Source organism: Coregonus clupeaformis, unplaced genomic scaffold (assembly GCF_020615455.1).
Source record: "Coregonus clupeaformis isolate EN_2021a unplaced genomic scaffold, ASM2061545v1 scaf0102, whole genome shotgun sequence".
In the NCBI taxonomy this organism is placed as follows: Eukaryota; Metazoa; Chordata; class Actinopteri; order Salmoniformes; family Salmonidae; genus Coregonus; species Coregonus clupeaformis.
Genome location: NW_025533557.1, coordinates 659,925 through 685,591, shown reverse-complemented (window position 1 = coordinate 685,591; position 25,667 = coordinate 659,925). Strand labels below are relative to the sequence as shown.

The 25,667-nt window shown below is 45.3% G+C and overlaps 1 pseudogene; it reads right to left on the bottom strand.

The window, feature by feature from the left end:
* Positions 1–211: 211 nt before the first annotated feature.
* Positions 212–25,667, bottom strand: part of LOC121581376 — a 33,530-nt pseudogene continuing 8,074 nt past the window's right edge.

Sequence of the window (25,667 nt, the reverse complement as noted above, 5' to 3'; positions counted from 1 at the left end):
TATTTCCAACTAATAAAGTGGTCTCTCTCATACACACTTCTCTCAGGAAAGTAAGTGTCCTTCTATAAAAACGCAAAAGATTAGGTAGTGCCTCTTAGATGGATCTAAAGAAGTTCCACTCTACTCATGTTCTACATTGATTACGTCCCAAATGGCGCCCTATTTCCTTTATAGTGCACTACATTTGGTCAAAGGCAGTGCACTATAAAGGGAATAGGGTGCCATTTGGGACGCATCCAGTAGCTTCCCTCCCAGCTGTAGACACACACAGAGGCAGACCTGCTTTCTGTTCTTACGTATTAAAACATAAAATCTGACAAGTCACAACAGAAGTTTGTTAGCTTGTAAATTGGCCATTAGAGTAGAGCTCGAGCTGTGGCTACTGTTACCGTTGTTGACTTACTCTCTTTAGACAAAGAACACTGTGGTTGTTGTCACATATTGATCTTCTTGGCTACAGAGGAAATAGAGTCATCGGTTGTATCCAAAACGGCACCATATTCCCTATATAGTGCACTTCTTTTGACCAGAGCCCTAGTAGCTCTCTGGCAGTACAAGCCAAGCCTGTACATCACATCCTCCTTTATCCTCTTCCTGTTACTGCTTCTCAGGACTCACTCAGGACAGAGATCAGCTCAACCAAGTCTCTCCCAACACAACACACACCTCTCCACAGCACTACCCATCCTCTCTCTCTCTTCCCTCCATCCCTCTCTCAGGGCCTTTGGGAACTCCTTACACAACACTGTTTGAACTCAGGTGTTCAGACTTCAGAGGACAGCCCACAAGGTGCTTCCGACACACACACATCTTCTTGGCTCTCAGAAGAAGCCACTCTCTTATCTGTCGTCCAGTAGTGGCTCCTTGCCCTCTGCCCCGCTACTGGGAGGGCTGTGTGAGTGGCTCTGGGCTACATTGCTGTGTTTCTTGTAGCCTCCTGGTCAGACCCCCAGGCTACTAACAGGGAGAGTAGTACGGAGCACGCCCCAAACAGGAAGGGAGGGCCGGGGATGATGGAACTCTGTGGAGGGAGAGAGAGAATACATATGTGATTGTTAGTAAATGTGTGAGTGTGTTGCCTTATCCACACTACAGGGCTGACCTGATCTGTACTGGCTCAGAAACTTTATTTTGACATGATCCTTTCTAGCATCCAGCATCTATGATGGATAGATAACCAGGCCAGCCCAGTACAGCTCAACTTGGCTTGGCCCTATTGTGTGAATCAGGGTTGTGTATGTGTGTGTGTGAGTGTGTGTGTGTGTGTGTGTCCCTCTCAAAAGACAGTTATCTATCTTAGTCCTGTCGTCACTGGTCTCACCTGGTCCGTGTGGTTGGCCATGTTGGGTTTGGGTTCTTTCCCAGGGCTGTCTACTGCGTCCAGATCAGTCAGCTCCACGTGCAACAGACAGAAGATGAAACCATAGAATGCTGGGCCCAGACCGTTACTCAGACCACGGATACCTGTTATCATCCCATGGACCACGCCTAGAGACAGACAATGAAGAGGTTACACAATGATCGAACACAGTAAACACACTACAACTTAGGGGGTCCATTGCAATGAACAAGCTGAACTTTGCACATACCACTGTGTTAACGCTGGTTTTCTTAAAATGCTACTAACGGGAGATTACATGAACCTGCGCATTAAAGCAAACTTGATTTAAACCAAAAACCCACAAGGATAAACCAGCAGTTCAGTTCATCTCCCGTTGTTACAGTGTCAAGTGATTATAATATCAGACAGCTGCTTCTAGGTTACATTTTCAATCTTCATATAAAAATGACTTAATTTTTTTTTGCCTACATTTCATTTGATAAAAAAATATAGATTATATAGGTTTAACTTAATCACGATTGACTTGATGTATTTACACATTTCAAATATGGACAGTCCAGGGATATACCAGACAATTGTATTTTAAAGACAGGTGTATTTAAAGGATTATATAAATTGGAAACAAATAAAATAATAACAGTAGGCTAGATCAACATTAGTTTTCCATTCATACAACGTGTCGGGTAAATTGCCACATTAAACCAGGATATCGGCCTACTTCAGTTCAGTTATATGGAATGATTATCAAATAGATAAATCGCCCTTAGTCTGCTCAATAAGTAGGATTAAGTTGTTCCGATGATAAAACCCACCAGAGGGCGAACATGCTTTGAAGGACTTGGTACAGTAGCAAGCAGGACTAAGGTAACAGAGAGCGGTAATGAGGTGACCAATAAGGATCGCAATTGAGATAAGCTGTGCGGGTGAATTTAGCTCATATTGACGGTTTAATGAGAGATCTGCTGGCGATAATCTGGTGGCCATCGATGGTTGCAATAGACCCAAAGGCTTTATAGGACATTTATAACGCCTTCATAACGACTACATAAATGCTTCAGAAATCATTTATAAGCTCACCATTGTGGGTTGAAATCTTTTGAACAAGTAGCCTAGACTAAACATTCTACATTATCTAGACTACAATTTCAGATCTGAAAAAGAAGGGGGTCAATTTCTGATTAGGGCAGTCTTATATTGGTGTGTGGTAGTAGTAGCTAACCCTGCTGTACTGGGTCTGTGTTGCGGGACACGATGGCACTAATAGCTGAGAAGGTGATGCTAGACATGGCCGCTACCGCTCCTGCTGCCCACATCATCCTTATGGGAGAGAGAGAGAGAACACAACTCCATTATCCCGACCAGAGAGAATGAACACACTCCACATTTGTGTGTGTGTGTGTGTGTGCCGAGACACACCTTAGCTCAAACCAAACCATCGCTGTAGAAAAGATAACTTTTGATTTGAGGTAATTCTTTAACAAAGCATTTTCCAACTCCAGAGAGGAAGCAGCAGGCAACAGATCAGAGTGTACACACACAGTACACTGAAAGGTCATATAGTCAGGAGGCGGAAACACGGAAATCCTCCTCACAGACCGATATCACAGAGACAGGACTAATCTGGCCTGTATTCAACCTCTCTTCAATGCATCTATCAGAGTCAACACTAACAACAGTCACCGTCATAAGACAACATACAGTGCATCAGGACTACTTTCTCTCCCCTGTCCTCTCAGTCCCCTGGGTCAAACCACTAACAGTACATTAGTGTTAAAGCCTGAACAATAAAGTCCTCTGTAGCTCAGCTGGTAGAGCACGGCGCTTGTAACGCCAAGGTAGTGGGTTCGATCCCCGGGACCACCCATACACAAAAAAATGTATGCACGCATGACTGTAAGTCGCTTTGGATAAAAGCGTCTGCTAAATGGCATATTATAAATTAACTGTCCTCTGCTGACCCCATGATAAAGGATCCTTGCAGTGTGACCTGTTCAGTGCTGTGGATCATTGGGATAAACTAGATACAATGCTCTGGTCAGTGAACTCTATTGTTGTTGGTGTTTTGCTGCCCTCTAAGGGCCTGACAGGATAGCGCTGTTTAATGCGACGATATACTTTGTCAACTCATGGAAATTGTATTCCCATTTAATTTAGAGTTGATTAGAAGAAAAGAAAGCAATGTCTGCTCACTGTTATTGTGACCAGTATGTTAGGGTAAGGGTGAGGCCTGGGTCAAGGTTAGTGATAGGGACAGTACATTAAAAGGTAGTTGGTACTGACCATGGTTGTGATCCGAAGCCGTACCAGGCCAGCTGTAGTATCTGGAAGCCCAGGCCCAGTAGGATGATGTTCTTATTCCCTATGGAGCGCATCAGGATCCCGAGAACCACCGTCTGACACAGAGAACACAGCAGGTAATCAATCAATCAATGATTTATTTATTACAGATATGTCAACTCTCTGACTTCCGAAAATACATCACAACCTAAGTCAAAGAAAACTGTACAACAAGTGTCAAAGGTCACCAACCTGAGCCACGATGGCGAGGATGCCCACCACAGCGATGAAGGCTGCTACTGTCTCTGACCTGAACCTCATTATCTGGGGAGAATATACAGTTTAGAAGAGACATAATCCAGTATATACACTGAACAAAAACATAAAACGCAACATGTAAAGTGTTGGTCCCATGGTTCATGAGCTGAAATAAAAGATCCCAGAAATTGTCCATACGCACAAAAAACGTATTTCTCTAAAATGTTGTGTACAAATTTGTTTACATCCCTGTTAGCATTTCTCCTTTGCCAAGATAATCCATCCACCTAACAGGTGTGGCATATCAAGAAACTGATTAAACAGCATGATCATTACACAGGTCGCCTGCATACACAGACATGTCACCCATTGAGCATGTTTGGGATGCTCTGGACCGATATGCACGACATGGGGCTGTGCATTATCATGCTGGTGATGGCGGCGGATGAATGGCACCACAATGGACCTCAGTATCTCGTCACGGTAGCTCTGTGTATTCAAATTGCCATCAATAAAATGCAATTGTGTTCGTTGCTTATTATTATTATTTTATTTTTTTATATATATATATATATATATATATATATATATATATATATATATATATATACACACACACAGTGGGGGAAAAAGTATTTAGTCAGCCACCAATTGTGCAAGTTCTCCCACTTAAAAAGATGAGAGGCCTGTAATTTTCATCATAGGTACACGTCAACTATGACAGACAAATTGAGAAAAATAAATAAAGAAAATCACATTGTAGGATTTTTAATGAATTTATTTGCAAATTATGGTGGAAAATAAGTATTTGGTCACCTACAAACAAGCAAGATTTCTGGCTCTCACAGACCTGTAACTTCTTCTTTAAGAGGCTCCTCTGTCCTCCACTCGTTACCTGTATTAATGGCACCTGTTTGAACTTGTTATCAGTATAAAAGACACCTGTCCACTACCTCAAACAGTCACACTCCAAACTCCACTAGGGCCAAAACCAAAGAGCTGTCAAAGGACACCAGAAACAAAATTGTAGACCTGCACCAGGCTGGGAAGACTGAATCTGCAATAGGTAAGCAGCTTGGTTTGAAGAAAACAACTGTGGGAGCAATTATTAGGAAATGGAAGACATACAAGACCACTGATAATCTCCCTCGATCTGGGGCTCCACGCAAGATCTCACCCCGTGGGGTCAAAATGATCACAAGAACGGTGAGAAAAAATCCCAGAACCACACGGGGGGACCTAGTGAATGACCTGCAGAGAGCTGGGACCAAAGTAACAAAGCCTACCATCAGTAACACACTACGCCGCCAGGGACTCAAATCCTGCAGTGCCAGACGTGTCCCCCTGCTTAAGCCAGTACATGTCCAGGCCCGTCTGAAGTTTGCTAGAGTGCATTTGGATGATCCAGAAGAGGATTGGGAGAATGTCATATGGTCAGATGAAACCAAAATAGAACTTTTTGTTAAAAACTCAACCTCGTCGTGTTTGGAGGACAAAGAATGCTGAGTTGCATCCAAAGAACACCATACCTACTGTGAAGCATGGGGGTGGAAACATCATGCTTTGGGGCTGTTTTTTCTGCAAAGGGACCAGGGACGACTGATCCGTGTAAAGGAAAGAATGAATGGGGCCATGTATCGTGAGATTTTGAGTGAAAATATCCTTCCATCAGCAAGGGCATTGAAGATGAAACGTGGCTGGGTCTTTCAGCATGACAATGATCCCAAACACACCGCCCGGGCAACGAAGGAGTGGCTTCGTAAGAAGCATTTCAAGGTCCTGGAGTGGCCTAGCCAGTCTCCAGATCTCAACCCCATAGAAAATCTTTGGAGGGGAGTTGAAAGTCTGTGTTGCCCAGCGACAGCCCCAAAACATCACTGCTCTAGAGGAGATCTGCATGGAGGAATGGGCCAAAATACCAGCAACAGTGTGTGAAAACCTTGTGAAGACTTACAGAAAACGTTTGACCTGTGTCATTGCCAACAAAGGGTATATAACAAAGTATTGAGAAACTTTTGTTATTGACCAAATACTTATTTTCCACCATAATTTGCAAATAAATTCATTAAAAATCCTACAATGTGATTTTCTGGAGAAAAAAAATCCTCATTTTGTCTGACATAGTTGACGTGTACCTATGATGAAAGTTACAGGCCTCTCTCATCTTTTTAAGTAGGAGAACTTGCACAATTGGTGGCTGACTAAATACTTTTTCCCCCCACTGTATATATATATATATATATATATATATATATTTTTTTTTTAACCTTTATTTAACTAGGCAAGTCAGTTAAGAACAAATTATTTTTACAAATTAGGCCCATCCCGGCCAAACCCTTCCCTAACCCAGACGATGCTGGGCCAATTGTGCGCCACCCTATGGGACTCCTGATCACGGCCGGTTGTGATACAGCCTGGGATCTAATCCGGGTCTGTAGTGATGCCTCTAGCACTGCAATGCAGTGCCTTAGACCGCTGCGCCACTCAGGATCCCTGTAGTATGGACAGCTTATGCCTGTCCATACCATAACCCCACCGCCACCATGGAGCACTCTGTTCACAATGTTGACATCAGCAAACTGCTTGCCCACACAACGCCATAAACGCTGTCTGCCATCTGCCCGGTACAGTCGAAACCGGGATTCATCCATGAAGATCACACTTCTCCAGCAGGCCAGTGGCCATCGAAGGTGAGCATTTGCCCACTGAAGGTAGTTACGATGCCGAACTGCAGTCAGGTCAAGATCCTGGTGAGGACGACGAGCACGCAGATGAGCTTCCCTGAGACGGTTTCAGACAGTTTGTGCAGAAATTCTTCAGTTGTGCAAACCCACAGTTTCATCAGCCGTCTGGGGTGGCTGGTATAAGACGATTCCGCAGGTCAAGAAGCCGGATGTGGAGGTCCTGGGCTGGCTTGGTTACAAGTGGTCTGAGTTTGTGAGGCCGGTTGGACGTATTGCCAAATTCTCTAAAACGACATTGGAGGCGGCTATTGTAGAGAAATGAACATTCAATTCTCTGGCAACAGCTCTGGTGAACATTCCTGCAGTCAGCATGCCAATTGCACTCTCCCTCAAAACTTGAGACATCTGTGGCATTGTGTTGTGTGACAAAACTGCATATTTTAGAGTGGCATTTTATTGTCCCCAGCACAAGGTGCACCTGTTTAATGATCATGCTGTTTAATCAGCTTCTTGATATGCCACACCTGTCAGGTGGATGGATTATCTTGGCAAAGGAGAAATACTCACTAACAGGGATATAAACAAAATTTGTGCACAAATTGAGAGAAATAAGCTTTCTGTGTATATGGAACATTTCTGGGATCTTATATTTCAGCTCATGAAACATGTGAACAACACTGTATGTTGCGTTTATATTTCTGTTTAGTATATATTGTCATGCCCTGACATAGAGTTCGCTAGTTGGTTTGGTCAGGGTGTGAGTATCTATGTAATGTGTATATCTATGTGTAAATCTAGTATGTTTAGATCTATGTTGGCCGGGTGTGGTTCCCAATCAGAGGCAGCTGTCGATCGTTGTCTCTGATTGGGATCATACTCAGGTAGCCATTTTGCCTACCTATGTTGTGGGATCTTGACTCTTGTTTGTGTGTAGCCATTGTGAGCTTCACATTACGTTGCTTTTGTTGTTTTGTCGTGTGTTTACTTCATTAATAAACATGTATGCATTCCACGCTGCATCTTGGTCCAATCCTGTATTCAACGAGCGTGACAGAAGATCCCACCACCAATGGACCAAGCAGTGTGCCCAGGAGGAGCAAACACCCTGGACACAGGTGGGGAAGATGTGGTCTTGGGAGGAGATATTTGCTGGGGAAGGACCCTGGGCGAAGGTAGAAGCCCAGGTAGGAGAGGATCAACAACGCCAACAGTGCCAACAACAAAGGAAGTCCGAGAGACAGCCCCAAGAAAAAAAAATGGGGGGCACACGGGGTGGTTGGCGGAGCCAGGGGGCAGACCAGAGCCAACTAGCCGCACTTGCTGTAAGGAGCGTGTGTTCATTGAGGAACCAAGGTATGCGGAGATACGCACTGTGTCGCCAGTGCGCCTTCACAGCCCAGTGCATCCTGTGCCAGCGCCCCGCACGTGCCGTGCGAAAGTGGGCATCCAGCCAGGACGGGTTGTGCCGGCTCAACGCTCCTGGTCTCCAGTGCGCCTCCACGGTCCAGTGGTGCGTGTATCCAGTCCGGTACGGCCCGTACCTGCTCCCCGCACCAAACCGGTGGTGCGTGTCGCCAGCCTGGTACGCCCCGTACCTGCTCCCCGTGACAGACCAGTGGTGCGTGTTCCCAGCCCGGTGCGGCCCGTGCCTGCTCCTCGCACCAAACCAGGGGTGCGTGTCTCCAGTCCGGTACGGCCCGTGCCTGCTCCTCGCACCAGACCAATGGTGCGTGTTCCCAGCCCGGTGCGGCCCGTGCCTGCTCCTTGCGCCAAACCAGTGGTGCGTTTTCCTGGTCCGGCGCGGCCCGTGCCTGCGCCTCGCTCCGGACCTGTGGTGCGTGTTCCCGGCCCGGTGCGGCCCGTGCTTGTTCCTCGCGCCGGACCAGTGGGTGCGTGTCCCCAGGCCGGTACGGCTGGTGCCAGAGTGGTCCGCTCTACCGGTGCCCAGTCCAGCTCCGGTCAGCTGCTCCACTCCAGTGCCAGAGCAGTCCACTCCACCGGGGTCCAGTTCAGCTCCGGTCAGCGGCTCCACTCCAGAACCAGACATCAACCCCTCTCCAGGGTCGGGGCCTCACACACCAGGGTCCAGACAGGGCTTGGTGCATCGCGGGGGGATTGTCGGTCCAGGCCCAGACGTCGGCCCCTCTCCAGGGTCGGGGCCTCCCACACCAGGGTCCCGACAGGGCTTGGTGCATCGGAGAGGCAGAAAGGGAGAGGACGTCACGCCCGGAGCCGCCACCGAGGCTGAATGCCCACCCGGACCCTCCCCTAATGAGTCAGGTTGGTGCGGCCGGAGTACGCACCTTTGGGGTGGGTACTGTCACGCCCTGACATAGAGTTCGCTAGTTGGTTTGGTCAGGGAGTGAGTATCTATGTAATGTGTATATCTATGTGTAGATCTAGTATGTTTAGATCTATGTTGGCCGGGTGTGGTTCCCAATCAGAGGCAGCTGGCGATCGTTGTCTCTGATTGGGGATCATACTTAGGTAGCCATTTTGCCTACCTATGTTGTGGGATCTTGACTCGTTTGGCTTGTTTGTGTGTAGCAATTGTGAGCTTCACGTTACGTTGCCTTTGTTGTTTTGTTGTGTGTTTACTTCGTTAATAAACATGTATGAATTCCACGCTGCACCTTGGTCCAATCCTGTATTCAACGAGCATGACATCATATATATATATATATATATATATATATATATATATATATATATATATATATATAAACTCTCTGAAGCATTTATTTGGGCTGCAATTTCTGAGGCTGGTAATTCTACTGAAGTTATCCTCCGCAGCAGAGGTAACTGTGGGTCTTCCATTCCTGTGGCGGTCCTCATGAGAGCTAGTTTCATCATAGCGCTTGATGGTTTTTGTGACTGCACTTGAAGAAACTTTAAAAGTTCTTGAAATGTTCCGGATTGACTGACCTTCATGTCTTAAAGTAATAATGGACTGTAGTTTCTTTTTGCTTATTTGAGCTGTTCTTGCCGTAATATGGACTTGGTCTTTTACCAAATAGGGCTATCTTCTGTATACCCCCCTACCTTGTCACAACACAACTGATTGGCTCAAACGCATTAAGAAGGAAATAAATTCCACAAATTACCTTTTAACAAAGCACACCTGTTAATTGAAATGCATTCCAGGTGACTACCTCATGAAGCTGGTTGAGAGAATGCCAAGAGTGTGCAAAGCTGTCATCACGGCAAAGGGTGGCTATTTGAAGAATCTCAAATATAAAATATAATTTAATTTGTTTAACCCTTTTTTGGTTACTATATGATTCCATGTGTTATTTAATAGTTTTGATGTCTTCACTATTATTCTACAATGTAAAAATAAAGAAAAACCCTTGAATGAGTAGGTGTGTCCAAACTTTTGACTGGTACTGTACATACATACATACATACATACATACATACATACATACATACATACATACATACATACATACATACATACATACATACATACATACATACATACATACATACATACATACATACATACATACATACATACATACATACATACATACATACATACATACATACATACATACATACATACATACATACATACATACATACATACATACATACATACATACATACATACATACATACATACATACAGTGGGGAGAACAAGTATTTGATACACTGCCGATTTTGCAGGTTTTCCTACTTACAAAGCATGTAGAGGTCTGTAATCTTTATCATAGGTACACTTCAACTGTGAGAGACGGAATCTAAAACAAAAATCCAGAAAATCACATTGTATGATTTTTAAGTAATTAATTTGCATTTTATTGCATGACATAAGTATTTGATCACCTACCAACCAGTAGGTATTCCGGCTCTCACAGACGTGTTAGTTTTTCTTTAAGAAGCCCTCCTGTTCTCCACTCATTACCTGTATTAACTGCACCTGTTTGAACTCGTTACCTGTATAAAAGACACCTGTCCACACACTCAATCAAACAGACTCCAACCTCTCCACAATGGCCAAGACCAGAGAGCTGTGTAAGGACATCAAGGATAAAATTGTAGACCTGCACAAGGCTGGGATGGGCTACAGGACAATAGGCAAGCAGCTTGGTGAGAAGGCAACAACTGTTGGCGCAATTATTAGAAAATGGAAGAAGTTCAAGATGACGGTCAATCACCCTCGGTCTGGGGCTCCATGCAAGATCTCACCTCGTGGGGCATCAATGATCAGGAGGAAGGTGAGGGATCAGCCCAGAACTACACGGCAGGACCTGGTCAACGACCTGAAGAGAGCTGGGACCACAGTCTCAAAGAAAACCATTAGTAACACACTACGCTGTCATGGATTAAAATCCTGCAGCGCACGCAAGATCCCCCTGCTCAAGCCAGCGCATGTCCAGGCCTGTCTGAAGTTTGCCAATGACCATCTGGATGATCCAGAGGAGGAATGGGAGAAGGTTATGTGGTCTGATGAGACAAAAATTGAGCTTTTTGGTCTAAACTCCACTCGCCGTGTTTGGAGGAAGAAGAAGGATGAGTACAACCCCAAGAACACCATCCCAACCGTGAAGCATGGAGGTGGAAACATCATTCTTTGGGGATGCTTTTCTGCAAAGGGGACAGGACGACTGCACCGTATTGAGGGGAGGATGGATGGGGCCATGTATCGCGAGATCTTGGCCAACAACCTCCTTCCCTCAGTAAGAGCATTGAAGATGGGTCGTAGCTGGGTCTTCCAGCATGACAATGACCCGAAACACACAGCCAGGGCAACTAAGGAGTGGTTCCGTAAGAAGCATCTCAAGGTCCTGGAGTGGCCTAGCCAGTCTCCAGACCTGAACCCAATAGAAAATCTTTGGAGGGAGCTGAAAGTCTGTATTGCCCAGCGACAGCCCCGAAACCTGAAGGATCTGGAGAAGGTCTGTATGGAGGAGTGGGCCAAAATCCCTGCTGCAGTGTGTGCAAACCTGGTCAAGACCTACAGGAAACGTATGATCTCTGTAATTGCAAACAAAGGTTTCTGTACCAAATATTAAGTTCTGCTTTTCTGATGTATCAAATACTTATGTCATGCAATAAAATGTAAATTAATTACTTAAAAATCATACAATGTGATTTTCTGGATTTTTGTTTTAGATTCCGTCTCTCACAGTTGAAATGTACCTATGATAAAAATTACAGACCTCTACATGCTTTGTAAGTAGGAAAACCTGCAAAATTGGCAGTGTATCAAATACTTGTTCTCCCCACTGTACATACATACATACAATTCATTTGGAAAGTATGTAGACCCCTTGACTTTTTTAACACTTTGTTACGTTACAGCCTTGTTTTTTATCATCAATCTACACACAATACCCCATAATGTCAAAGCAAAAAACAGGTTTATACTGAAATGTCACATTTACATAAGGTTTCGAACCCTTTACTCATTACTTTGTTGAAGCACCTTTGGGAGTGATTACAGCCTTGAGTCTTCTTGGGTATGACGCTACAAGCTTGGTACACCTGTATTTGGGGAGTTTCTCCCATTCTTCTCTACAGATCCTCTCAAGCTTTGTCAGGTTGGATGGGGAGTGTCGCTGCACAGCTATTGTCTGGTCTCTCCAGGGATGTTAGATCGGGTTCAAGTCCGGGCTCTGGCTGGGCCACTCAAGGACATTTAGAGACTTGTCCCGAAGCCACTCCTGCGTTGTCTTGGCTGTGTGCTTAGGGTCGTTGTCCTGTTGGAAGGTGAACCTTCACCCCAGTCTGGGTTCCTGAGCAGGTTTTCAAGGATCTCTCTGTACTTTGCTCTGTTCATCTTTCCCTCGATCCTGATTAGTGTCCCACTCCCTGCCGCTGAAATACATCCCCACAGCATGATGCTACCACCACCATGCTTCACCGTAGGGATGGTGCCAGGTTTCCTCCAGACGTGACGCTTTGCATTCAGGCCAAAGAGTTCAATCTTGGTTTTATCAGACTAGAGAATCTTGTTTCTCATGGTCTGAGAGTCCTTTAGGTGCCTTTTGGCAAACTCCAAACTGAGCAGTGGCTTTCGTCTGGCCACTCTACCATAAAGGACTGATTGTTGGGAGTGCTACAAAGATGGGAGAACCTTCCAGAAGGACAACCATCTCCTCAGAGGAACTCTGGAGCTTTGTCAGAGTGACCATAGGGTTCTTGAAAATGACAGCAAATTGATCAGAAATACAGCGTAGACATTGATAATGTTGTAAATGGCTATTGTAGCTGGAAACTGCTGATTTTTAATGGAATATATCTACATAGGCGTACAGAGGCCCATTATCAGCAACCATCAGTCCTGTGTTCCAATGGTACGTTGTGTTTGCTAATCCAAGTTTATCATTTTAAAAGGCTAACTGATAATTAGAAAACCCTTTTGCAATTATGTTAGCACAGTTAAACTGTTGTGCTGATTGAAGAAGCAATAAAACTGGCCTTCTTGAGACTAGTTGAGTATCTGGAGCATCAGCAATTGTGGGTTCGATTACAGAATCAAAATGGCCAGAAACATAGAACTTTCTTCTGAAACTCGTCAGTCTATTCTTGTTCTGAGAAATGAAGGCTATTCCATGTGAAAAATTGCCAAGAAACTGAAGATCTTGTACAACGCTGTGTACTATTTCCTTCACAGAACAGCGCAAACTGTCTCTAACCAGAATAGAAAGTGGGAGGCCCCGGTGCACAACTGAGCAAGAGAACAAATACATTAGTGTCTAGTTTGAGAAACATACGCCTCACAGGTACTCTACTGGCAGCTTCATTAAATAGTACCTGCAAAACACCAGTCTATGACTACATTTCCTATGCATTTTGCTATATTTCCTATTTAAAGTCATTTCATGTATGTTTTCATGGAAAACAAGGACATTTCTAAGTGACCCCAAACTTTTTAACAGTAGTATATATATATTATATACACTGCTCAAAAAAATAAAGGGAACACTTAAACAACACAATGTAACTCCAAGTCAATCACACTTCTGTGAAATCAAACTGTCCACTTAGGAATCAACACTGATTGACAATACATTTCACATGCTGTTGTGCAAATGGAATAGTCAACAGGTGGAAATTATAGGCAATTAGCAAGACACACCCAATAAAGGACTGGTTTCGCAGGTGGTGACTGACCACTTCTCAGTTCCTATGCTTCCTGGCTGATGTTTTGGTCACTTTTGAATGCTGGCGGTGCTTTACATTTACATTTTAGTCATTTAGCAGACGCTCTTATCCAGAGCGACTTACAGTTAGTGCATACATTATTTCTAGTGGTAGCATGAGACGGAGTCTACAACCCACACAAGTGGCTCAGGTAGTGCAGCTCATCCAGGATGGCACATCAATGCGAGCTGTGGCAAGAAGGTTTGCTGTGTCTGTCAGCGTAGTGTCCAGAACATGGAGGCGCTACCAGGAGACAGGCCAGTACATCAGGAGACGTGGAGGAGGCCGTAGGAGGGCAACAACCCAGCAGCAGGACTGCTACCTCCGCCTTTGTGCAAGGAGGAGCAGGAGGAGCACTGCCAGAGCCCTGCAAAATGACCGCCAGCAGGCCACAAATGTGCATGTGTCTGCTCAAACGGTCAGAAACAGACTCCATGAGGGTGGTATGAGGGCCCGACGTCCACAGGTGGGGGTTGTGCTTACAGCCCAACACCGTGCAGGACGTTTGGCATTTGCCAGAGAACACCAAGATTGGCAAATTCGCCACTGGCGCCCTGTGCTCTTCACAGATTAAAGCAGGTTCACACTGAGCACATGTGACAGAGTCTGGAGACGCCGTGGAGAACGTTCTGCTGCCTGCAACATCCTCCAGCATGACCGGTTTGGCGGTGGGTCAGTCATGGTGTGGGGTGGCATTTCTTTGGGGGGCCGCACAGCCCTCCATGTGCTCGCCAGAGGTAGCCTGACTGCCATTAGGTACCGAGACGAGATCCTCAGACCCCTTGTGAGACCATATGCTGGTGCGGTTGGCCCTGGGTTCCTCCTAATGCAAGACAATGCTAGACCTCCTGTGGCTGGAGTGTGTCAGCAGTTCCTGCAAGAGGAAGGCATTGATGCTATGGACCGCCCGTTCCCCAGACCTGAATCCAATTGAGCACATCTGGGACATCATGTCTCGCTCCATCCACTAACGCCACGTTGCACCACAGACTGTCCAGGAGTTGGCGGATGCTTTAGTCCAGGTCTGGGAGGAGATCCCTCAGGAGACCATCTGCCACCTCATCAGGAGCATGCCCAGGCGTTGTAGGGAGGTCATACAGGCACGTGGAGGCCACACACACTACTGAGCGTCATTTTGACTTGTTTTAAGGACATTACATCAAAGTTGGATCAGCCTGTAGTGTGGTTTTCCACTTAAATTTTGAGGGTGACTCCAAATCCAGACCTCCATGGGTTGATAAATTTGATTTCCATTGATCATTTTTGTGTGGTTTTGTTGTCAGCACATTCAACTATGTAAAGAAAAAAGTATTTAATAAGATTATTTCATTCATTCAGATCTAGAATGTGTTATTTTAGTGTTCCCTTTATTTTTTTCAGCAGTATATACAGTGGGGGAAAAAAGTATTTAGTCAGCCACCAATTGTGCAAATTCTCCCACTTAAAAAGATGAGAGAGGCCTGTAATTTTCATCATAGGTACACGTCAACTATGACAGACAAAATGAGGAAAAAAAATCCAGAAAATCACATTGTAGGATTTTTAATGAATTTATTGGCAAATGATGGTGGAAAATAAGTATTTGGTCAATAACAAAAGTTTCTCAATACTTTGTTATATACCCTTTGTTGGCAATGACACAGGTCAAACGTTTTCTGTAAGTCTTCACAAGGTTTTCACACACTGTTGCTGGTATTTTGGCCCATTCCTCCACGCAGATCTCCTCTAGAGCAGTGATGTTTTGGGGCTGTCGCTGGGCAACACAGACTTTCAACTCCCTCCAAAGATTTTCTATGGGGTTGAGATCTGGAGACTGGCTAGGCCACTCCAGGACCTTGAAATGCTTCTTACGAAGCCACTCCTTCGTTGCCCGGGCGGTGTGTTTGGGATCATTGTCATGCTGAAAGACCCAGCCACGTTTCATCTTCAATGCCCTTGCTGATGGAAGGAGGTTTTCACTCAAAATCTCACGATACATGGCCCCATTCATTCTTTCCTTTACACGGATCAGTCGTCCTGGTCCCTTTGCAGAAAAACAGCCCCAAAGCATGATGTTTCCACCCCCATGCTTCACAGTAGGTATGGTGTTCTTTGGATGCAACTCAGCATTCGTTGTCCTCCAAACATGACGAGTTGAGTTTTTACCAAAAAGTTATATTTTGGTGTCATCTGACCATATGACATTCTCCCAATCCTCTTCTGGATCATCCAAATGCACTTCAGACGGGCCTGGACATGTACTGGCTTAAGCAGGGGGACACGTCTGGCACTGCAGGATTTGAGTCCCTGGCGGCGTAGTGTGTTACTGATGGTAGGCTTTGTTACTTTGGTCCCAGCTCTCTGCAGGTCATTCACTAGGTCCCCCCGTGTGGTTCTGGGATTTTTGCTCACCGTTCTTGTGATCATTTTGACCCCACAGGGTGAGATCTTGCGTGGAGCCCCAGATCGAGGGAGATTATCAGTGGTCTTGTATGTCTTCCATTTCCTAATAATTGCTCCCACAGTTGATTTCTTCAAACCAAGCTGCTTACCTATTGCAGATTCAGTCTTCCCAGCCTGGTCCAGTTCTACAATTTTGTTTTTGGTGTCCTTTGACAGCTCTTTGGTCTTGGCCATTGTGGAGTTTGGAGTGTGACTGTTTGAGGTTGTGGACAGGTGTCTTTTATACTGATAACAAGTTCAAACAGGTGCCATTAATACAGGTAACGAGTGGAGGACAGAGGAGCCTCTTAAAGAAGAAGTTACAGGTCTGTGAGAGCCAGAAATCTTGCTTGTTTGTAGGTGACCAAATACTTATTTTCCACCATCATTTGCAAATAAATTCATAAAAAATCCTACAATGGGATTTTCTTGAATTTTTTTTCTTAATTTGTCTGTCATAGTTGACGTGTACCTATGATGAAAATTACAGGCCTCTCTCATGTTTTTAAGTGGGAGAACTTGCACAATTGGTGGCTGACTAAATACTTTTTTTCCCCACTGTATATATATATATATTGTGGTAAACCGTGGGGTGTTGGGTTGAGCGTGCAGAGATGGACACAGAGACAGGGAGGATCTAGTCAGAAAAACACAACTTTACTAGGCAACGAAAATAAAGATAACAACAAATTAATTCAGGGTTGGCTCTGTACTTTTTCTTATACTTGGCTCCGTGCCTCCGGGAGCTTCGTTCCCCTTCGTATGCTCACTCCTTGCCTCTCTCTTTGTCCTCTTCGCAGTGTGCCACGGTGCTCCCTTTATGTGGCCTGCACGGCTGGCTGGCACTCTCCCCTAATTACCTCTACTTGGCCCATCAGCGTCAGGGTGCCCAGTCCGTGTACTCCCAGCAGATGGAGCCAACATCGCGGCACATACCTCCCCTCTATCACCAACCCCCGGGATAGACCTCACGGAATCCATCCATCCATCCATCCATCCATCCATCCATCCGGTCAGTTCCAATACCATATTTACAATGTGCAGGGATTCTGATAGAGTGATAGAGGTAGATATATACAGTGCCTACAGGGTTACAGCCTGAATTTTAAAAGGATTAAATTGAGATTTTGTGTCACTGGCCTACACAGAATACCCCATAATGTCAAAGTGGAATTATGTTTTTACATATTTTTACTAATGAATTAAAAATGAAAAGCTAGAATGTCTTGAGTTAAGAAGTTTTCAACCCCTTTGTTATTGCAAGCCTAAATAAGTTCAGGAGCAAAAATGTGCTTAACAAGTCACATAATAAGTTGTCGTCAGCAATTTTGATGACGAGTCGTGCGTGGCCACGCAATCGTGGGTGAACAGGGAGTACAGGAGGGGACTAAGCACACACCCCTGTCAGCGTGGCGGAGGTGATGTTGCCTACCCTCACCACCTGGGGTCTGCCTGTCAGGAAGTCCAAGATCAAGTTGCAGAGGGAGGTGTTCAGTCCCAGGTCCTAAGCTTGTTGACGAGCTTGGAGGGGACAATGGTGTTGAACGCTGAGCTGTAGTCAATGAACACCATTTTCACATAGGTTTTCCTCTTATTTAGGTGGGTGATGGCAGTGTGGAGTGCAATTAAGATTGCGTCTATGGATCTGTTGGGGCGGTAAAGCACTTCATGATTTGTGATATGAGTGATACAGTGCGGCAGTCATTGTGCCATGAAGCCTTAGAGTTATTGGGAACAGGAATGATGTTGGTCAGTTTAAGACATGTGGGGATTACAGACTGGGACAAGGAGAGGTTGAAAATGACCTGCCAGCTGTTCTGCTCATGCTCTGAGAACGCGCCCTAGATTACCGTCCGGCCCCCCGCCTTGAGAGTGTTGACCTGATTAAAGAATTCACTCACGTCGACCTCGGAGAGCGAGAACATCCAGTCCTCTGGGTCGGTGGGGGCCCTCACGCACAGCGTTTTTATTGTCGAAGCGTGCATATAACGCATTGAGTTCGTCTGGTAGAGAGGCATCGTTGGGCAGATCACAGCTGGGTCTTCCTTTGCAATCCATAATGGACTGAAGCCCCTGTTACATGTGGCAGGCGTCGGAGCCTGTGTAATATGATTCCACCTTATTCCTACATTGTCCTTTTGCTCGTTTGATGACTGTGTGGAGGTCGTAGCGGGACTTCTTATACTTGTTCCTGTCCTCAGTCGTAACCTCAGGGTTGTCTGCGATAGCCCTGTCCTTTAGTTTAGCACCAACCTCTGTGTTAATCCAGGGCTTTTGATTGGGGAAGCAGCGAAACTTCACTGTGGGGACAACGTTGCTGATGCATTTCCTAACGAAGCTGGTGACGGAGGTTCTTAGCTCGTCGATGTTATCGGCGGAGTCCCGAAACATATTCCAATCAGCGCTAACAAAGATGTCCTGTGGCATAATCTCTGATTCTGATTACCATTTCTCAATGGAGCGAGTCACTGGTACGTCCTGTTTGAGCTTCTGCTTGTAAACAGTAGTGCTGAGCGATTAGTGCTTTCAGGTCGGTTCGGTTTCGATTTGCTTATAAAAAAATTATCGCGTTTTTCGATTTCGATGTATTTATTTTTTTTTACATTAAAAGCACTATGCATTATGTGGGTTGAATGCTATAACACAGAATAAAATAATTAATAAAAGTCCCATGATGATTATTCACATTACTTTAATAAAATATTTCAGTTGTTTTATTTGATGACTTTATTATTTCATTCAAAGTGATCTCATCTCTATAGAGCTGCTGCCTATGCTGTCTGACAACATCACTATTTTGTAGTTGTTCAAAGTAAATAAGGCATACTTTTATGACTGCTGAATACCAACTTGCTGCTTTTTGTTCTATGTTGCTCGGTCTGTATGCTACGTCTTGCTTGTCCTATGTTGCTATGTCTGTATGCTATGTCTTGTTCTATGTTGTTATTGTCCATATTGTAATTGTTTTTAATAACCTGCCCAGGGACTGCGGTTGAAAATTAGCCGGCTGGCTAAAACCGGCACTTTTACTGAAACGTTGATTAATGTGCACTGTCCCTGTAAAAAAATTAACTCAAACTCAAACTATCAATCACTCCGATCATATATTTTCAAGTAGAGATACCTAGCGAAGCAACAGTTGCTCTCTATTACGATTGCGCATTCTTCTCTCTTCTGTAGCAGGCGTAAAATAAATACAGACCGGACAAGTAGATGCTCAATGGATTATGGTCATTGTAGTTAATTACTACGTTTTATGTGCTAAACTATGTAGAATATCGGCCTGTTGGAAACTACAACTCCCTACTACATGTGCGCATTGAGCTCACAGAGAAAAACAGAACGAAAAACAGAATTAAATGGAATTCTAATTATTGAACCAACGTTGGTCACTTCGTTGTTTAAAAATAACCAAAAATGTTCATGCTCAGCACATAGGCCACATTCTGAGGAGGTTAAGTTTGAAAAAGGAGTTTGGTTTACTCAGAGGCCTTCCAACAAAGTCCGCCAGTCAGTGAATTTACAGATATGACTACATTGTAGTATTTTTGTACACTGAACCTTTGTGGGTGAAAGCGCAAGATTTCTCTCAACTATAAAAGTGCTAATGCATCACTGAATCTACTCACCAAAATATGCTATTCAAAACACCTGCTGACACTGTGCATGCAACATACTGCTGTTTACAACTTTTACAACTTTTCCACTGGTTACAGAAATATAGGGGGTAGGGTTGAGACTAGGGGTTGGTTTGGTTCTGGTCAGTCCCTGTCTACCTCTAGGAGGAAGTGCCTAAGGGGTAGGGGTTAGCAGTGCTTGACTTGGACTGAAATAGGTTCCGGTACTCATTTTGGGTGCCGGTACTGTTTATATTTAGGCGCAGGAACTCTACGATACTTTTGAGCTAATATTCTATAAGAGGAACAGGAGCTCAAGCAGTAGTACTCAGCTCCGATGAGCTCTTGCCCAAGTCAAGCACTGGGGGTTAGGGGTTGAGGCTAGGGGGTTAGAGGAAGAAGCTAGAGTACTGTTCGGCCTCAGGGAGGTAAAGGGTTAGGGGATGAGGTTAGGGGGTAGGGTGTATTTGGGATCATCAGTACCGGTCTGAGATAGAGGAAGAAGCTGGAGTACTGTCCTGCCTCTGGCAGGTAAGACAGGAACACTGTGATGCAGATGAGAAGCACTGTCCTGGCACACCTTACGCAAACACTGGAGGGGAGATGAGAGAGACGAGAAACACAACACATTAGATTCACATTCATTTTATTGCCACACAAACACAGATTGGTTGTCCTGTTCCCAAGAGATGGGGGCTCCCCTCAGGCATAATAGTATCTAATAGTACATTATAGTATACTACAGGTCAGTACTACAGTACTGAATGCGAACGGGTCTACCTGCTCAAAAGGAGATAAGAGCTCCCCAGGAGGTCAAGTACAGTAGTATAATATAGTAAAGTCAGTTATAGTACTACAGTATAGCATAGTATAGCCCTAGTATAGTACTCACAGTGAAGGGGTCAGCCTGCTCCCAGGATATGGGTGCTCCCCAGGAGGTAGTATAGGACAGTACTATAATATACTGAACAAAAATATAAATGCAACATGTAACAATTTCAAAGATTTTACTGTGTTACAGTTCATATAATGAAATCAGTCAATTGAAATGAATTCATTAGGCCCTAATCTATGGATTTCACATGACTGGGAATACAGATATGCATCTGTCGGTCACCAATACACTACATGACCAAAAGTATGTGGACACCTGCTTGTCGAACATCTCATTCCAAAATCATGGGCATTAAAATGGAGTTGGTTCCCCCTTTGCTGCTATAACAGCATCCACCCTTCTAGGAAGGCTTTCCACTAGATGTTGGAACATTGCTGCAGGGACTTGCTTACAATCAGCCACAAGAGCATTAGGGAGGTCGGGCACTGATATTGGGCGATTAGGCCTGGCTCGCAGTTGGCATTCCAATTAATCTCAAAGGTGTTCGATGGGGTTGAGGTCAGGGCTCTGTGCAGGCCAGTCAAGTTCTTCCACACTGGTCTCGACAAACCATTTCTGTATGGACCTCGCTTTGTCAAGCTGAAACAGGAAAGGGCCTTCACCAAACTGTTGCCACAAAGTTGGAAGCACAGAATCTAGAATGTCATTGTATGCTGTAGCCTTAAGATTTCCCTTCACTGGAACTAAGGGGCAAACAGTGAGGGAAAAAAGTATTTGATCCCCTGCTGATTTTGTACGTTTGCCCACTGACAAAGAAATGATCAGTCTATAATTTTAATGGTAGGTTTATTTGAACAGTGAGAGACAGAATAAAAACAAAAAGATCCAGAAAAACGCATGTCAAAAATGTTATAAATTGATTTGCATTTTAATGAGGGAAATAAGTATTTGACCCCCTCTCAATCAGAAAGATGTCTGGCTCCCAGGTGTCTTTTATACAGGTAACGAGCTGAGATTAGGAGCACACACTTAAAGGGAGTGCTCCTAATCTCAGCTTGTTACCTGTATAAAAGACACCTGTCCACAGAAGCAATCAATCAGATTCCAAACTCTCCACCATGGCCAAGACCAAAGAGCTCTCCAAGGATGTCAGGGACAGGATTGTAGACCTACACAAGGCTGGAATGGGCTACAAGACCATCGCCAAGCAGCTTGGTGAGAAGGTGACAACAGTTGGTGCGATTATTCGCAAATGGAAGAAACACAAAAGAACTGTCAATCTCCCTCGGCCTGGGGCTCCATGCAAGATCTCACCTCGTGGAGTTGCAATGATCATGACAACGGTGAGGAATCAGCCCAGAACTACACGGGAGGATCTTGTCAATGATCTCAAGGCAGCTGGGACCATAGTCACCAAGAAAACAATTGGTAACACACTACGCCGTGAAGGACTGAAATACTGCAGCGTCCGCAAGGTCCCCCTGCTCAAGAAAGCACATATACAGGGCCGTCTGAAGTTTGCCAATGAACATCTGAATGATTCAGAGGAGAACTGGGTGAAAGTGTTGTGGTCAGATGAGAACAAAATACCGTAAAAAAAAAAAAAAAAAGAACAAAAAAAAATGAGAACAAAAGTACCGTAAAATCTTGGGTGAGACCCTCCTTCCCTCAGCCAGGGCATTGAAAATGGGTCGTGGATGGGTATTCCAGCATGACAATTACCCAAAACACACAGCCAAGGCAACAAAGGAGTGGCTCAAGAAGAAGCACATTAAGGTCCTGGAGTGGCCTAGCCAGTCTCCAGACCTTAATCCCATAGAAAATCTGTGGAGGGAGCTGAAGGTTCGAGTTGCCAAACGTCAGCCTCGAAACCTTAATGACTTGGAGAAGATCTGCAAAGAGGAGTGGAACAAAATCCCTCCTGAGATGTGTGCAAACCTGGTGGCCATCTACAAGAAACGTCTGACCTCTGTGATTGCCAACAAGGGTTTTGCCACCAAGTACTAAGTCATGTTTTGCAGAGGGGTCAAATATTTATTTCCCTCATTAAAATGCAAATCAATTTATAACATTTTTGACATGCGTTTTTTCTGGATTTTTTTGTTGTTATTCTGTCTCTCACTGTTCAAATAAATCTACCCTTAAAATTATAGACTGATCATGTCTTTGTCAGTGGGCAAACGTACAAAATCAGCAGGGGATCAAATATTTTTTTCCCTCACTGTAGCCCAAACCATGAAAAACAGCACCAGACCATTATTCCTCCTCCACCAAACTTGACAGTTGGCACTAAGCATTCGGGCAGGTAGTGTTCTCCTGGCATCCGCCAAACCCAGATTCGTTGGTCGGACTGCCAGATGGTGAAGCGTGATTCATCACTCCAGAGAACGCGTTTGCACTGCTCCAGAGTCCAATGGTGCCGAGCTTTATACCACTTCAGCCAATGCTTGGCATTGCACATGGTGATCTTAGGCTTGTGTGTGGCTGCCTAAACCCATTTCACGAAGCTCCCAACAAACAGTTATTGTGCTGACGTTGCTTCCAGAGGCAGTTTGGAACTCTGTAGTGAGTGTTCCAACCGAGGACCGACAGATTTTTAAGCGCTACGCGCTTGGCGGTCCCATTCTGTGAGCTTGTGTGGCCTACTACTTCGCGGCTGAGACATTGTTGTTCCTAGATGTTTTCACTTCACAATAACAGCACTTACATTTGGCCTGGGGCAGCTCTAGCAGGGCAGAAATTTCACAAACTGACTTGTTGGAAAGTTGCTGGATATCCCCCCCCCCCAAAAAAAAGTTGCTGGATATTGGCGGGAAATGGAACATGCTGTCATACACACCGATCCAGAGCATCCTAAACATGCTCAATGGGTGACATGTCTGGTGACTCTGCAGGCCATGGAAGAACTGGGACATTTTCAGCTTCCAGGAATTGTGTACAGATCCTTACGACATGGGGCCATACATTATCATGATGAAACATGAGGTGATGGCAGCGGATGAATGGCACGACAATGGGCCTCAGGATCTCATCTGTGCATTCAAATTGCCATCGATAAAATGCAATTGTGTTCGCTGTCCGTAGCTTATGCCTGCCCATACCATAACCCCACCGCCACCATGGGGTACTCTGTTCAAAACGTTTACATTAGCAAACCACTCACCAACAAGACACCATACACGTGGTCAGCGGATATGAGGCCGGTTGGACATACTACCAAATTCTCTAAAACAACGTTGGAAGCGGCTTATCAAAGAGAAGTGAACATTCAATTCTCTGGCTACAGCTCTGGTGGACATTCCTGCAGTCAGCATGCCAACTGCATGCTCCCTCAAAACTTGAGACATCTGGCCTCCTGAGTGGTGCAGCGGTCTAAGGCCCTGCATCGCAGTGCTAGAGGCGTCACTACAGACCTGGGTTCAATCCCAGGCTGTTTCACAACCGGCCGTGATCGGGAGTTCCATAGCGCGACGCACAATTGGCCCAGTGTCGTCCGGGTTAGGGGAGGGTTTGGCCGGGGGGGCTTTACTTGGCTCATTTCTGTGATCTTTTATTTCAGCTCATGAAACTTGGGACCCACACTTTACATGTTGCATTTATATTTTTGTTCAGTGTATATTAGTGTTTAGTACAGTGTAGTACTCACAGCGAAGGGGTCAGCCTGCTTCCAGGATATGGGTGCCCCCCAGGAGGCCGGTCTCATCTTCTCAGGCAGTGACTCAGGGACAGCCACAAGGATGAAACAGATGTCCAGCAGGGCGATGGCCGTAGCCAGGATCACTACCAAGGTGTCACCATACATTTACATTACATTTTAGTCATTTAGCAGACGCCCTTATCCAGAGCGACTTACAGTTAGTGAATACATTTTTATTTTTTTTTTATACTGGCCCCCCGTGGGAAACGAACCCACAACCCTGGCGTTGCAAACGCCATGCTCTATCAACTGAGCTACATCCCTGCCGGCCATTCCCTCCCCTACCCTGGACGACGCTGGGCCAATTGTGCGCCGCCCATGAGTCTCCCGGTCGCGGCCGGCTGCGACAGAGCCTGGATTCGAACCAGGATCTCTAGTGGCACAGTTAGCACTGCGAAGCAGTGCCTTAGACCACTGCGCCACTCAGGAGACACGACAGGTACGCTCTGATGGCTGGGCTGGTCACCAGGCTGGCTGCAAACGTGACCGACACCTGGAAGGGGAGAAAAGGGAAAGAAAGTGGGTGAAGAGGAGGGGAATGGTGGGGGTGAGGAAGAGATGGAAAGGAGAAGAGGGAGACCTGGTGTCATTCTAACAATACCAGAATATATGACAGCAAAAATAACACTGATAGGTTGTCCATCGGGGTTATCATTAAAATCTAGTCATTCAGTATCACTCCTCACCAAACCTTAGGCTGTGCTCCTCTCGTGTTCTGCTGTGTTGTCTGCCACGTATGCAAAGATCACAGAGAAGGTGACGGCAAACACACCGGACATGGAAATGACTGCAAAGTACCACCTGGAGAGAGGAGGAGAGAGGAGAAGAGGAGAGAGGAGGAGATAGGATGTAAGACAGGAAGGAAGAGAATGGAGGGAGGAGAGAGGAGGAATGTTAGCAAGTCTGTAAAGCTCTATCATGACTGTGGAAACCACTACAGTGATGGTCCACTTTAACATTGGTTGAACCACAGCAAAACGGCAGAGATACAGGGCCAGCTGCATAGCCTACTCCTGAACTTCAAACACGTTCATGTCTCTAAACACTTGAAGTTGACAATGCTTTTTATTCCATGAGTAGGCTTAATCCGGCTCTGTACAATCACAGCCCATCAAGATGTAGTAAGTAGAGTGAAGTGTGTGTTATCTTAGAGGTGTTCTCACCATGGGCTGATCTTCATGAGAGGAATGGGGGTGCAGGTGAAGAATACTGTTAGCAGTAGAAATGACTTCCTCCCCCATACGTCTGACAACGTTCCAATCAGAGGAGCACTCAGGAACGACAGCAGACCCTAGGGGAGGGAGGAAGAGAGAGAGGGGGAGAAGGAGAGAGGGCAGGAAGAGAGAGCGAGAGAGAGGAGGGGGAAAGAGAGGGAGGGAT